This window comes from Hylaeus anthracinus, unplaced genomic scaffold, assembly GCF_026225885.1.
Source record: "Hylaeus anthracinus isolate JK02 unplaced genomic scaffold, UHH_iyHylAnth1.0_haploid 1, whole genome shotgun sequence".
NCBI lineage: Eukaryota > Metazoa > Arthropoda > Insecta > Hymenoptera > Colletidae > Hylaeus > Hylaeus anthracinus.
Window position 1 is genome coordinate 188620 of NW_026533255.1, and position 15614 is coordinate 204233.

Below are 15614 nucleotides of genomic sequence, written 5' to 3' on the forward strand. Positions count from 1 at the left end.
ATTTCTATTTAAACTGCATTGTTATTCACCATCGTTTGATGAATTTGATTAAATTATTAAATACATCATATTAAATGCAATGCACCTTTTTCGGAGGCGGCGCAGATGTAAACAATTTTTAATTCTGGTTTGGGTTAGCTTTTGGTAGAGGTGGCAATATTGAATGCTGTCAATGTATACATGTTTATTGTCTATGTGGAATTAATTGTCTACATTCTCTCATACTGATATCAAACGATACTTGTTAGTCTCTCAGATACCAACCACACTCACATACTACATTCCCAGTACTGCCACAGTACTGCCCTCACCTAGCATATATTAGTTCTGCGGTGGCACCCTCCGTTCCTCACCACCAGAGGGAAACCGCGCGGTCCACGCGTTTCTCGCAACTACTCGGTCCGCCTAACATTGGTATATAAGCCCTTTCCGACCGAACTCCAAATAACCCGGCGTCTAAGGCACGGGTCTGCTAGCAAGCCTTACTGATGAGTCCACTAGCAGGCCCAGGATGAAACGCTCCCTTCCTTTTCTCCCCTCTCTCGCTCTCCCTTCACAGGCTCGACACCACCACTAAAATTACCACTAAAACTACCCATCTAAGACCAACCAAACGTATCGATAGTAATCAGTGAACATACCTTAAAAAAAAAAGATACATGTCGAATTGAGTAACCTCCTCCTTTTTTGAAGTCGGTTAAAAAGGAGAAACGTCTGCAACTATTGCTCCTCCGCGTCTATCTACAGACGAGAATCATTTACACGTCATAATAAGAAATTGTTCCGCACCACTGGATTCCAGTACCGTTCTATTAATCACGATAAAGACTTAAAAACAAGCGGTAAATCTTGGGGTAGCGTAATTTGTTGCAAATGCAAAGAACGGTCGTCTCGATGCAAACGATCCGTCATAAATTGCGTGTATCGATTAACGGTATAAACGACGTTACGTAGTGGATTTTCCAAAGGAATTGTCAAGTTTCGATAAAACATTCTAGTGTCGTCTGCCGAGCAACCGGCTGATAGTGTGGGATGAACCGTGTGGTCTATCAAAGAATCGCTTCCGCGGTATCGTCATGGCAGCCGCCACCCAAGTGTGCATGATTATTCTCAGCCGCAAGTCGCGGCTTGTGGGACACAATGTAATCGAAAGCTCATGCGCATCAAAATGAAGCAAACATTAGCGCGTCTCTCTCTCTCTCTCTCTCTCTCTCTCTCTCTCTCGCTTCCTGATCCGCGCTCTTCAAACATACTCCCATGCACACCTGATTACGCGCACCATCTCCGCGACTGACGTGTTATTCAATGGGTCGTCGGAGATACGCGTGTGGATCCTTTGCATTAAAATGATGCGTGATTAAGATTATCTCTACGCGCGTGAACATCAACGCGGCTTCCTGTTACGTAGCAAACATCGATACGAAGTTAAATGAAAACGACAGCGACGGATGTCTCTTCTATTCCGTGACTTTCTCACAGTGCCGTACATACTCTACGGTCCTACGTACGCAGGAGGGAGTTATTTAGAATTTAGCAGTGCTCCCGCCTCTCTTAAGCTGGCAGGACCAAATCAGCAGAATCATATCGGACTTAGTGGAATATTTAGTACTTATTTTGTACTAATTTGTACCACCAACAATCATTTTGTACCTCGTGCCGTTTTCGAAAAAATCGTGGCGCTGCTAGCTTAATATTAAGCTAGTACACGTAAAAATTAACCTCTTCCCGTACTTTAGCGAGTCAGACTCGCGACGAGATACATGGGTATTGCAATTGTTTACAAGCATCAGTCTGGTCTGGCGCGCGTTTAGCGTGCGTCGGTGCCTACCGCGTGGGCCCGAGTTTCGACGAGCTAAATGGCACGGGAAGCGGTTAATAAAAATGAAAAAATTAAAGTGGATACATTTAGTGCTGAATTTGTACTAATTTGTGCCACCAAAAAAAATTTTGTACCTGTTACCGTTTACGAAAAAATCGTGGCGCTGCTATGTAACTGCACAATCAGTTTGCTGTTCGTATTTTTTGTCCCTCAAAAATGCTCTACTGATTGGCCTATTGACTATTTTTGGTATATTGTCCTTCTATGGTGTTGTCTGCACTTGGTGGATTTCGCTTAAAAGTGACATTTGTATTTGAATGGTATAATTTCCTTCGACATTCCGATTGTTCATGTTCTTTTAAACAACATTTGTAATATTCATATTTAAATCTTTCCTGTTTATTTTTATTTACTGTACTTTTCTTAGCATTCGTTCCCGATTTGACTTGAGAAGAGAATACATCTGAGGAATCATTTTGACCTTTTTTTTCTCCATTTTTCCGCTTTGATTATTCATTCAGAAGCTGATTTTTAATAAAGGCAAGTGTTAGGTTGTCTACTGACCATGTTTCGATTCCAGTCACAACTGTATCGTACTGCGAACGCATAGTCAGTAATAAATGACAAACAATATCGTTTTCTTCGAGGTTAGTACAGAAGCCTTCGGCTCCGTAAGTACAGAAGCTGCACGCCACCCGAAGCGCCAGCTGACGCTGTACGGCAGACATGCAGCTTCTGTACTTACGGAGCCGAAGGGCATCTGCCCATATTTCGGCTCCGTACAGCAGGACGTTCTGGGTTGCCGAGAGCAAGAGTTTCCTCTTGCTCGGCTTCGGGCCGCCCACGTTTGCCATTAGTCGGCTAAGTGCTGTCGCCAACGACGCCGCCCTGACCGAGACCCTCCGGATATGTTCCGCGAAGTTGAGCTTGTTCTCCAAGACAACACCAAGGTACTTCGCGGACCTCCGGGTCTGGATGGTCTCGGTCCCAACAGTCATCGGGACGATGGTGGGGATACGTCGGCGTGTCAGCATGACGATTTTCGTTTTCGGAATCGCCAGCTGCAGCCCGTGGTCCTCCATCCATCGCCCCACTCGGCGCATGACCTGGTTCAGCTTGAGCTGAGCCAGTTCGGCGGTCCGCGCCGTGATAACCACGGCGACGTCGTCAGCATAGCCGACGAAGAACGTCGGCTCTGGCATACCCATGCGGAGGAGGCTGTCGTACATGACGTTCCACAGGTCGGGCCCCATGACCGATCCCTGCGCAGCACCCGCAATGATCGGTCGTTCACGGAGCACGTCCGACGTCTCGTACAACAGCTTTCGGTGCCGGAGATAATCCGCCATCACTGACAGTAGATACTCCGGGAGCCGAAACGTTGTTTCCAACGCCTCCAACATGTCTGTCCACCGTGCCGTGTTGAACGCGTTCCGTACGTCCAGCGTCACCAGCAGGACGACGGGTCTCGCGGCGTGGCAAGCCGCGTCGGCGACGCGTACAGCGTCTACCACGCGCGAGATCGCGTTCACGGTGGACCTTCCTTTTCGGAAGCCGTACTGGTGGTCCGAAAGACCTCCAGCGGCCAAGATCGCCTCGTGCAACCGGGGTTTCACCAGTCTCTCCATCAGCAGCCCGCTTGTGTTTAGCAAACACAGCGGACGATACGATGACGGAGATCCTGGTTCCTGACGAGCGACGTTCCACTGCGCCGGGAAAATACCCGTGTACAAGCACGCGTTGTACCTGCGCAGCAGAAGATCGGGACACCTCTTCGCAACCACACGCAGGGCCTCGGACGGTATGCCGTCCGGTCCAGGAGCCTTGCGGGGCTTCATAGCCCTGGCCGCAACGGCGAGTTCCGCCGCCGTGAACATTGAGACGTCCGCCCCTGCCACCGGATCGAGATCGTGTCTCCTCACCGGATGTGCAGGAAACAGAGCGTCCACAATGCTCCGCATCGTGGTCGCGTCCAGTTCCGGGCTCGCGGACAACCCACCGAGTCTTCGGGTGACGAGTTTGTACCCGTCGTCGAACGGATCTCGGTTAAGGTCGTCGCAGAGATCGCGCCAACACCGCACTTTACTCTGCTTGATCGCACGAGTTAAGGCTTTCTTGGCCGCCTTGTAGTCCTCCGACAGCACGGCGGCCTCCGGTCGACTTCGAGCTCGTTGAGCTCGTCGCCGGAGCCTCAGGGCTTCCCTCCTGAGGGAGGCGATCTGGTCGGTCCACCAGTACGCCTGCCGCCGGCCGGAGAATGGCCTCCTCCTTGGTATTGACTCGTCGCAGGCTCGGGCGTTGAAGTCACCAGCCACGACAAGCCCACCGGACTTGTCGCGTAGGGTGTCCTTCAGCACGTCGAGCTTTCCCCGAAATTCAGAGATGCTATCATTCGGGGACAGATAGCAGCTGACGTACGTGAGGACACCGCTGGTGACCCAGACGTGGCAGCCCCGTGAGAGTCTATACGGACTCTCCGTGAATCCGTGATCCACACTGCCGCGGTGCCGAGATCATCCCTGAACCAGGTGGAGCAGTCCCGATCGCGGTACTGCTCGCTTGCGATGACGACTGCAGCTTGCTTCTCCATAGCGAGCTGCGTTAGCAAGTCAGCGGCAAGTCGACACCGGTTCAGGTTTCCCTGGAGGATCCTTACCGTGGCAATACTGATTCCATTTATCTATAACTTTTTCGCCATAATCACTGGGTATAATTTTTAAATTTTCTGTAACTGTAGTTACCAAATCTATAGATTCTGTTAGAGGTAATCCTATTGTTACCAATTTCTTTATGGCCTCAGGTAACATTTGGAAATGCATCTGAATAAATGTTAAATTCTACTGATTAACTTGGAAGATGGAGATTAACTGCGGCGTGACTCCGTCTGTTTACACATCATATCATCGACTTTGTTTTGTCTCTCGGACGAAAATTTGGACAAAAAAATCAAACTTGTTTGAATCCTCAACTAGTTCTGACGCCGTCGTGAATGTTCTGACATGCTTATCGTTGCTAGTGTAAACACTCTCATTGAAAAATAGGCGGTTGTTTGGTTGTTTGTTTGTCAGAACTCGTCCGAACATATTTTCGCTGGAATTCGCATCCATAGTAACCGTAGCCTTATGCAGCTACGTATAGACCAATATTACTGAATATTTTTGCAAATATCTCGAAAACTAAAACCGATAGCCACATACATGTATAGAGAAACTTGTTCAAAATGATTTCCTTAACAGCGTATTTCAATATCATTAAAATCGGTGAGTGACAAATTAATCTAAACAATTATCCATTCACCTTATTCTATTATAGTTGGAAATTTGTATTTTAAATTCTCTTCGCTTATTTGTTACTCAACAATTGGTATTCGTTTTCCTACTACACAGTCTTTGTCAACAAATTTTAAATTTATAATCTGAGGTTATAACTTAAAATTATATTCTTTTATTTCTTCCTTCTACCCTCTTTGGTTTTTTTTCTAGAGTCATTTTCATTCACTTAACTCCAGTACCTTTTTCGTCTAAAATTGCCTCTACTTCTATTTTTGTGTTTCCTACCCCTTCGCATTATTACATGTAGAATTGTTTCGTCGTTGACTTCGTCTTTCACTCAATATTTATTATGGTTCTCATCGTTCCTACACCTGACAAGGAGAAGGCAAGCACTTATAGATCTCGGTCTCCTGTATACGAATATATACCGTTATAGACGTAGATACTTACTAGTTCTTTAAATATTTGTGTTTGAAGTTTCATTATTCCGAGAAATACAGATTTAGTTAATGGTTTCAGCAGGAAATGATTTGGCAAAGTGATTTATTTACTCCAATTAATCGAATATCAAATGTATATGCAATGATAGTTTTCATGACAAACAAAAAATACAGAAGAGCAAATGTACATGCAATAAAACTGCATTTATTGAGATGGTGTAGGAAAAGTATGACGTGTCCAATGGGGAATACTTTCCTCGACGATAGGTATAAGAATTTTTCGCTGACTCGGTCCTAGGAACTATGTATATACAGGGTGTCCCAAAAGTCGGGGAGAAGCCGGAAATGGGGGGTAGCTGAGACGATTCTGAACAACAATTTCCTTTGCAAAAATGTCGGATGGGGCTTCGTTTTTGAATTATTAACGAAAAACACTGACCAATCACAGCGTCCGAGGAGCGCGCGCTCAGAGCATATGCATAAGCGAGGAGGCTCGAGCCAGTGAACAAGCGGGCCGGTAAAACAGCACGCGTTAATACCAGTGTGAGATTGTAGCACATGAAACGTCTGATTTATAATAAAAACTTTAAGCAAATATAACTTTTTCTTTATATTAAACGTTACTGATCAAGATAGGAGGTATCGAAATCTGTACATTTAATGAAGTAATTACACGTTTCCTACCTTCAAATACGTAATCGTTAAAAAATTTCAATGACAATTTATCATAATAAATTTGAATCTAACTTTAACATGAGAATCGTTAAAATGTACAACTTACAACTATAAGAAAATGGGTGAAAATATGTAAATGTTTGAAAATTAAAATGAAGGAGACTCTAAACTTTGCATTAATGCGTCAAAGATCTGAAGGATAGAAATATTTTTCGAGAAAGCGGATAAAAAAATTTGCCATTGACTTGTAAGTTGACCTGTTTTCGTGAAGAAGGGCTGCGGTGAGTGCTACGCGGCTCAGCTGATGGGACGGCCGGTCACTGAACTCACTGCACTTTACACAGGGGTTTCCATGGTCACTATCACTTTGCACCGAGTCCTTTGCACCCAATATTTGGTGGCCCCGAAAGGGGCCGATTTGTGAACCTGATTCACCTACGTTTTAAAATTTGGTGGCCCCGAAAGGGGCCGATTTGTATTATTGGAGAAAGGGCTCGACATGACCGCCGTTTTCTTTTAGACACGTCGTCGCCCTTCGAATAACAGCGTCCTGGACGTTCCGGAGGATGCTGGGTTGCATCTTCACCAGCGCGGCGTGGATTCGTGCAACGACTTCCTCGGGCGTGGAAACCGGCTGCCGGTACACTTCATTCTGAAATACGAAATATGTATAAAACGTAAAATAAATTAACAGTTTTACTAGAAATAATTGAGTAGTAGCAGTAAATGTACCTTCAGGTACCCCCAAAGGAAGAAATCCAAGGGGTTTAAATCCGGTGACCGCGGGGGCCACGGAACAGCACCATCGCGGCCGATCCACCTGTCTTGAAAGGCTGTATTTAAATAGGCCTTTGGTTCTCCAATGGAATTTCTTCCAGGAGGCCCGGAAGAACATGCTCTAGAAACACCTTGTACGCTGGGCCGTCCAATCTATCGGGTAGAATGTACGGCCCAACAATGAAGTCGCCGCAAATGCCGGCCCATACATTGATCGACCAGCGGTATTGGGACGCCCGTGGTCGAATCGCAGACGGATTCCGCTCGCTCTACACATGCGAATTGTGGGCATTGAAGCACCCCTCCCTGATGAAGAGTGCTTCGTCTGTCCACAACACGGAGTTGCAGAACGCCGGATTCTCGTCGATTTTGACCAGCAGCCACCGAGAATACGCCACCCTTTTTTCATAATCCTCTGGGAGTAAATTCTGCACCCGCACATATTTATATGGGTGCAGAGAATTCTCCCGAGGAATTCAGTGCACCGACGACGCGCTGACGCTGAAATACAACATAAATAGTTAGTATGAATAGAATACATAATTCCGACAACATACACGAAAGCGGTAAAAAGTTAAACTTACTCCGAGTTGCGGCTTACGTCGCGCACACTTTGGGTGGGATTCTCAGCAATCCGATCCAGGACGTCTTCCTCCGAATTCGCGGAACGTAGACGAGGGCATCCCGAATCGGCAGACTTCGGTTGGAGGACCCCATCCGAATAAAGCCGCCTTGCCAATAGCCGAATGCTCTTCGCAGTCGGCGGCCGCGATCGCGAATATCGTTGGCGATAACACCGCGCTGCCTCCTCCGAATTGCGCCCACACTCCACATACACACAAAATATTTCAAACCATTCTTGATTTGAGCGCACCATTTTTTCCCAGTTGACACTGCGGCGGTCACTTCAAAACTAAATTCTGGAGAAAAACAGTTTTCTTTCCAGAAAACACTCCCGCCCTTGTTTATTACCTGGCCCCCATCTCTTAGGAACGTTTCTTTCTTAACGAAATGCAACGTCGCGTTGTCTGAACACATGTTTCGTCGAACAGTCAATCGTAGGACAAACCCATTGCCGGTCGACTTGGAGGTAGCGGCCGTCGATGTTGGATACCTCGTTTTTACAACCACTTCGCCAAGGCACGTTAACTCCGCGACCTTGTCATAAATTTTGCGTTAGCCATGCAGCCACCCCCCAATCCCCCCCCCCCCCACACCCCATTCAAGGACATCCAACATTTTTTGGACACCCTGTATAATTGCAAATGGGATTATCAGGAATACATCTGCAACTACATGTGAAAGGATTGATTGCGTTTGGTAAATTCCTTGTCGAGCTGCACCAGAGCATAGCAATTTCGCACCAACAATGGTTTTATAAACAATAAAATAAATAAATAAATTTTAATCCATAGTCCATAAATTTTTGCAAATGGGAACATCACGGATTCATCTATCATGAAATGCGGAAGGTTCAATCGCGCTCGGTAATTTCCTCACCGAGTTACATCATATAATAGGAATTTTGCTCTCCGGCAGCAATATGTAAAGGGTTTCATCGATTTCATCGGTTTCAGGCCAAACATACGTGAAATAGTACGCTTTTTGCGATAAAAAGTGATATAAAGTGGTAAAAAATAAGACAAGGACAAATGTTTTGCTATGGGACCAAATGGTAAATGCTCTTCCAGATGCAAGGAGTTTCAATCTGATTGGTCCATTCGTCTCGGAGTAAGAAGCAAGACAAAATGTTTCTGTTAAAAAAAAAAACGGGTAAAAAATGTTAAATCACAAAATGTTTCTTTTACCCGACCAACTGGAAGAAATATTCGACAAGATGCAAGAGGTTTCACTCCGATTCATCAAGCTATCTCGACGTAATCGGCAAGCATGCCTAAGAATCACGGTTTTTCGGTAAAAATACGGGTAAAAAATGACAAATCGCAAAAAGTCTTGACAGCAGGATCACCGGGGAACATGCTCTACAAAATGCAACAGGATTCATTCCGATTGGTCATGCCATCTCGGCGTAATCGGCGAATATACATAATCAAAATTACGGTTTTTTGGCAAAAAAACGGGTAAAAAATGACAAATCGCAAAAAATCGTGATAATGGGACCACGGGGAGGAGGGGGCATGCTGTACAAGATGCAACAGGATTAAAAAAAAATATATATGTCGAATTGAGTAACCTCCTCCTTTTCGAAGTCGGTTAAAAATGGAAATTTCGATCGGAATTTTCAATACCTTTGCGTTGTTCAAAGCGGAGACGGTGTTGAAACAATTAGAATAATAGAAATTGGGAATACGTGCCCGTCTCCACGATATACACGTCTTTGGGTTAATCGGTTTATTAAATGAGGCGACAACCCTTTAGGCCTCCAATTCCGTAACGATGTTGGGCCCAGCGATTGATCTGAAACCGATGCGGAAATTTCGCCCGATTTACTATCCCAAATTGTTGAAAGTTCGGTTGGCTCTATCGCATCGTCACTAGGTATATCGTTCGATTCGTTTTCCGAAAATTCTAACTCATTCTCCGTTTCGTCGTCTATTTCCCACGATGGAACTACGCTCGTTTGTCTGTCGTTTCCTACATACAGCAAAGTATTAACCTGGGAATTGTCGAATCGTCTGTCAAAGTCTTTTTCTTGATCAATATTAATTTCCGGATTTTCTTTAATGTTTTTCGTCTGTTCGATCAAGTTAGTTTCTTTTGACGTGCCCTGTAGTTCAGTAGTTAGAGGAAAAGCTATTGAGGGCCCTTTTCGTTTCCCTGCAACGTAGGACAATTTTCGTTCACGTGCCCCTTCTGCTTACAGAGGTGGCATACGTTTTGTCTGGGGGCGGTACATGTACTTGTTCCATGCCCCCATTCACCACATTTATAGCAAAATACCTTGCTCCAATTACAAGGTGAGTTAAAACCGGGTATGTACCTTCCTTTAGACGAATCAGTTACCTTTTTGGTGTTTTGTTCGAATTTGGCTAAGTTTTTCTCAAGACGTTGGCGCACCAAGGGTTTCGAATTTGCTCCGTTCCCCTTTTTAGTTTCATTGATTTGAGATTTATTTTTTTGAAAAGCTTTCAAATTGGCAGCGGTGTTACTGTCGCTATGTAAGCTATTGTCGTGGATATATTCGGGGTCGCTGTCACTTGTCGATCTGTCCTGCAAAAATTGCATATCCAACCTTCCTCTTCTTGATCTTAATTCTTTTTGACTTTCTGCCGATCGACTATAAATATAATTTCTTTCATTCACGTAGTGAAGAAAGTTCTCGTAGTTATGGATCGGCTAATTCAAAATCTCCAAAGTCAATCGTGGATTAAATTTTACAAGGATTTGCTTTAATTGATCTTTAAATGACGGTCGATATTTCATTTTTTCAAAAATGAAACGAGCTCGACAAGTGAACAAGGCAAGGGACTCCCCCTTCTCTACTTTCAAGTCGCGAATTTCCCCGAAGAGATCGCCGTCTGCTTTCCTGACTCCCCATTGGTAACGGAAAGTCCTGACAAATTCCTTCCAAGTGCGCCAATTCCTTTTATTAATTAGGTACCAATTCCGATACGCGCTTTCGAAAATGTTCGACAAATACGGAACGAATAGATCTTTACTTATCCCGCTCGTATTCAGCAGGTCGCCCAATATTAACAAAAACTGCTCCGGAACTTTTTCGGTTCGCGGAAAATTAATCTTCCATCCGTCTACTATTCTACCTATTTTGATGGCAAGATTGGAATCTAAGGTATTTGTATTAATGGGTGAAATACTAGTTGTTCTGTCACGAGCAGGTGAAACTAAGGTGGTTTCTTCGTATCGTCGGACTCGCTGGTTCGCCAATAAAATGCGCCTCGTTTGGACGGTTCTTCGCGACGGTCTATGTACCTGTTTGTCAACGGTAAACCGTCGTTGGCATGCGCTCTATTTTCCCGACGAGACTGAGAATTCCTGTAATTCTCCCTGCGAAGCGTGGTTAGATTGTTGTCATTTTCAATAAATTCGTCTAATTGGGATATTCGATTATATTCGTCTATTGTTACGAATCTCATTTCAAAAACTTTCCTACCATTTGGCAGATAATGAAAAGTTTTGATATTGATCGATTCGTCAATAAAATTTCGTCCCGTGTCGGTACGTTTTTCGTCCAATCGTGATGTCAAGTCCGGGTTTCATTTCGAATTTAGTTCTGAATTGTTAAAATGCACTCTTCGGAACTCCCTCTCGAATGGTTCCTCGATCCTTTCGTGGGCCGAGGCATCATTCGTATTTTGGTTGAAACAATTAGAATAATGGAAATTGGGAATACGTGCCGCAATCCCATTATTATTAACACTATTATCAGTTCGAGCCATAGACGGCTCCCCCCAAATAGTATTAAATGTATTAGACGTTGATACTACAGACGGTCCGCGGTTTATTCCCCTATCGGACAATTTTTCAATTTGAATTACCGAAATACTTCGGTCCTTATTTCGGCCGGGTTCGACAACAGACGGTTTTCCTTGAGTCCTATTATCCATTTGAATCGAAGTTTGGGTCCCCTCACGCCGAAATTTTCGTCGCGAAGTTCTCGGACTCCTTTCTTCGTCAATACTCTCGCTATCAAGTGAGGAATTTGTCATCTCACTGTTCAGCATTATTAAATTTGACGCGTCTCCCCCCTCAGACCTATGGTTGGGACGCGATGAACTATTATTTGCGACTAAATTTGCGCGATTCTCTAAATTAAAATTTTGACTCTGTTCCATTATGTTTTGTATCAATGCAACTATTCTATTCTGAAATGCATCGAATCTAGCATCGAGTTTAGCATTGAGCATAACGTCGAATCTATCGTCTAGCTCCGTCTGTAGACCGGACGGTTGAGCGCCCCTTACACTTTCGTTTAACACCGCGGTAAGGGTATTCTTATCCCTTCACCCCTCTACTTGAATCAGAGTTCCTTCCTACATAGACGCGGTCGGTAACTCGGCGACATTTCTTACCGTTCCCGTAACGATATTCTGGCTATTAGTTGACTCTATATTCGAATTCATATTTACCGGAATTCGTCCTGTTTGTTTACCGGCGTTGTTCGCGATAGACCCCTCGCTCAACATTTCTTCGTCTAACAAGGTTACTGGATTCGATTCCGATAAATCCGATCTTTCTACGTTTTTAGCACTATTACACGTTTTCCGCGGCCTACCTTTCAATTTCGCCGGTGGCGTACTGAATAACGACATATTAATAAATAAAACGCTGAATCAATTTATTAATTCAATAGATTTTTTAACGTACTAGAATAGCAATAACATCTACGGGAGTCAACGATAGACGGTTGGCAAATAGTCACTTATTAAGTTTGCAAGAACTTCAAAATACAAAAATATTAATAACCGGCAACGAGAATCAACAACAGACGGTTGATAAATCGTTGACAATTAAATCTTCACAATTTGCAAAATATAGAAATATTAATAATTGGTAAATATTTATTATTGACCAGCATTGATAGACATAGATTTACAATTTATAAAATATCAAACAGTAATATGAAATACCATAAATAAAAGCAACATTTTTTACAACGAAATAAAAGTAGAGATTTTATTTTTTATTTTGAATACATCTATCCTATTTTTCTATTATTATTAAGCGGTTGCCTTATATTCTTTCTATTCCTAGTCTTATATCTATATAGTACCACTCTATTCCACGTATCCCTGGTAGATCGCATGACCAGATGACTATACTATTATCTATCACATTTATCTTTTGTTCCTATGGTGAGTATCTCACCTTGACTAACATTAATATCAGTCTAATCAGGTATCTTTATCACAGTCTTTTTCCTATATCAGTTATATAGTTAACAATTGTCCTTAGAACTTTTGCTTTGTTTAATTTGATAAGCTTTATAGTAGATTGTCCTGTTACTTTTATTTCTTCTTCTAGCTCTTTCCATATTGTATTTCTTTCCAAATTGTATAATCCGCAATTAAACATTACGTGGTCAATCGTCTCCTCGTCTTGACCGCAATCGCACATAGCATCGCTGATGATATTTTTCCTTGCGAGTGATTCCTTAAGATTGTAATGATTGGCCCGTAATCTTGAAATTTCTCTTATCGTTTCTTTATCTAGTACCTTTCTCATTTTATAAAACCATGGTTTATATCTTGTCCTCTTGTGGTCTGGATCGATTTCTCTGAAATATTTAATTCCTTTTTCTTGTCCTATCTCTGCCATTTTTTCTTTAAATTTCGTCCAGAATTTCTCTTTGTAAGGGATGTTAGGTCGCAGGTGAGGAATTTGGAAAACAGGTTCTAAGGGAAAAGGAAATGGTTTATTTATTAACATATTGCTTTCCTGGGAGAGGAATAGGAATTACAGGTTTGTTCGAAAAAAAAAAACAAAGCTTTCGGCTCAATTTTTACAATAACAGAAATTTACAGAAAAGTATATCGTGTCGAGGCGTCCGGATGACTCTACCGTCCATTCCCTGGAAGGCGACCGGCGGTAAATCCAGCCGTTCTCTCCGTTCCAGGGCGGCCAGGCAAGAGCTTCCGTACTCTCCTCTTTTACAGGCGACCGGCGGTGAATCCAGCCGTTCTCTCCTGATTCTCGAATAATCAGAAAACGATCCCCACCCTCCTTCCTCCGAGAGGCGACCGGCGGTAAATCCGACCGTTCTCTCCGTCCCAGGGCGGCCAGGAAGAGTCCCCGTACTCTCCCGTTAATCAGGCGACCGGCGGTAATTCCAGCCGTTCTCTCCTGAGCTGCTAAAGGCGTCCGAAAGCTAGGCTTCGTACTCTCCTTACTCATTAGGCGACCGTGGTAACTACCTCGTTCTCTCCTAAGAGTGCAGCAAAGAATGCCGCGTCCGCTACCGCGAGAGCGATTCTTATACCCGATCGTTGCTAACAGACCGCAGTCAATCAACAAGCCGCGTTACTATGCGGGCACGTTCGCGAGCGTTCGCGAACGTTCCCCGCTCGCCCGACCCCGTGCGCCTACCGATGGTCGAGAAATTTCGATCGCGGTTTTTTTTTTCTGGTATTGTTACATCTTTAATTTCTGTTAGTATTTCCTTAGCTGGAACCTTGTATAATTCGTCCGCTTCTTCGTCTGTGGCTTTCTTTGCTTGTACATCTGCTCTATATTTAGCATTTTCCAGGTCTTATATGTCTAAGGGTTTTCCTCTTTATCTTCCCTTAGATTGATCATATTTTCTAATGCTTTTATGGAGGACATTGAATCTATTAAGATTACACAGTTATCTCTGTCCTCGTTCTCCACAAACATTTTCAGCGCTTTGTGTATCCCTATCATCTCCGTTGTGAAGATTGTAAATTTATTCGATATGGCGAACCTTTTTTCCATCCACGTGTTATCCTTGGATTTTACCAGGCCCACACCGTTAGATTTAACTTCTGGAAATTTGCTACCATCTGTAAATATTATTTGGTTGTTTTGTGTTTCCAATTGGTATCTTTCCTTAACGAAGACTAATATCTTATTTGTTGGGATGCTTTCCTTTTCTACTAACCTGCCCGTATCGCTATCCAAACTTATTTTGCTTCCGTTATTATCGTTACTTCCTATTTCCGTTAGTTTTTTAGTTTGTTTATCTTTTCTTCCGTAAAATTCCCCTCTTCTATAATGTTTCTATTCTTCCATGTCTCATAAAACGCTATTTCCGATTTGTTTGGGCTGATGTTAATTCCTTTACTTCTCTGTCTGTTGGATAAGTTTGGGTATTTCTGTTTAATATCTATAAATAATCTTAGGGTAGGATTATTTTCTATACCCTTCTCCCATTGTTTGGTCCAGTACCTCTCTGCGAGGAAGGCAACTCTATCCTTCATACTCACCCATCCGGTTTCCATATATAGGACGTTCAGGGGAGTAGACATTCGGTATCCCATGGCCGTCCTGATGGCAGACGTTTCTGTTTTTCTGAGCATTTCTTGCTGTTTAACTTGACCGTTTTTTGTCATGTGTATTGTCGCACCATATTCCATTACAGATGTCAATAGTGCCCTTGCTAGCAATAGAGCATGATGTTGTATCAGACCTTTGCTCCCATGGCATAGGAATTTTATGATGCTGCTTCTTTTTTGAATTTTGTTGTGTATTGCCTTCATATGCAGATTGAATTTCAGTTTATTATGTATTATTAAACCTAAAAATGTCGCGCTATTAACGATGTCTATTGATTTTATTGTGTTGTTTATGTTTACCTTTACTTCCTTGTCTAATAGTTGTTTCCCGAAGAACACTATTTTAGTTTTTTAACCGACTTCGAAAAGGAGGAGGTTACTCAATTCGACATGTATATCTTTTTTTTTTTTGATGTCTGTTCACCGATTACGCCGAGATGGCATGACCAATCGGAATGAATCCTATTGCATCTTGTAGAGCATGTTCCCCCGGTGATCCTGCTGTCAAGACTTTTTGCGATTTGTCATTTTTTACCCCTCTTTTTACCAAAAAACCGTGATTTTTAGGTATGCTTGCCGATTACGTCGAGATGGTTAGATGAATCGGAGTGAAACCTCTTGCATCTTGTCGAATATTTCTTCCAGTTGGTCAGGTAAAAGAAACATTTTGTGATTTAACATTTTTTATACGTTTTTTTTT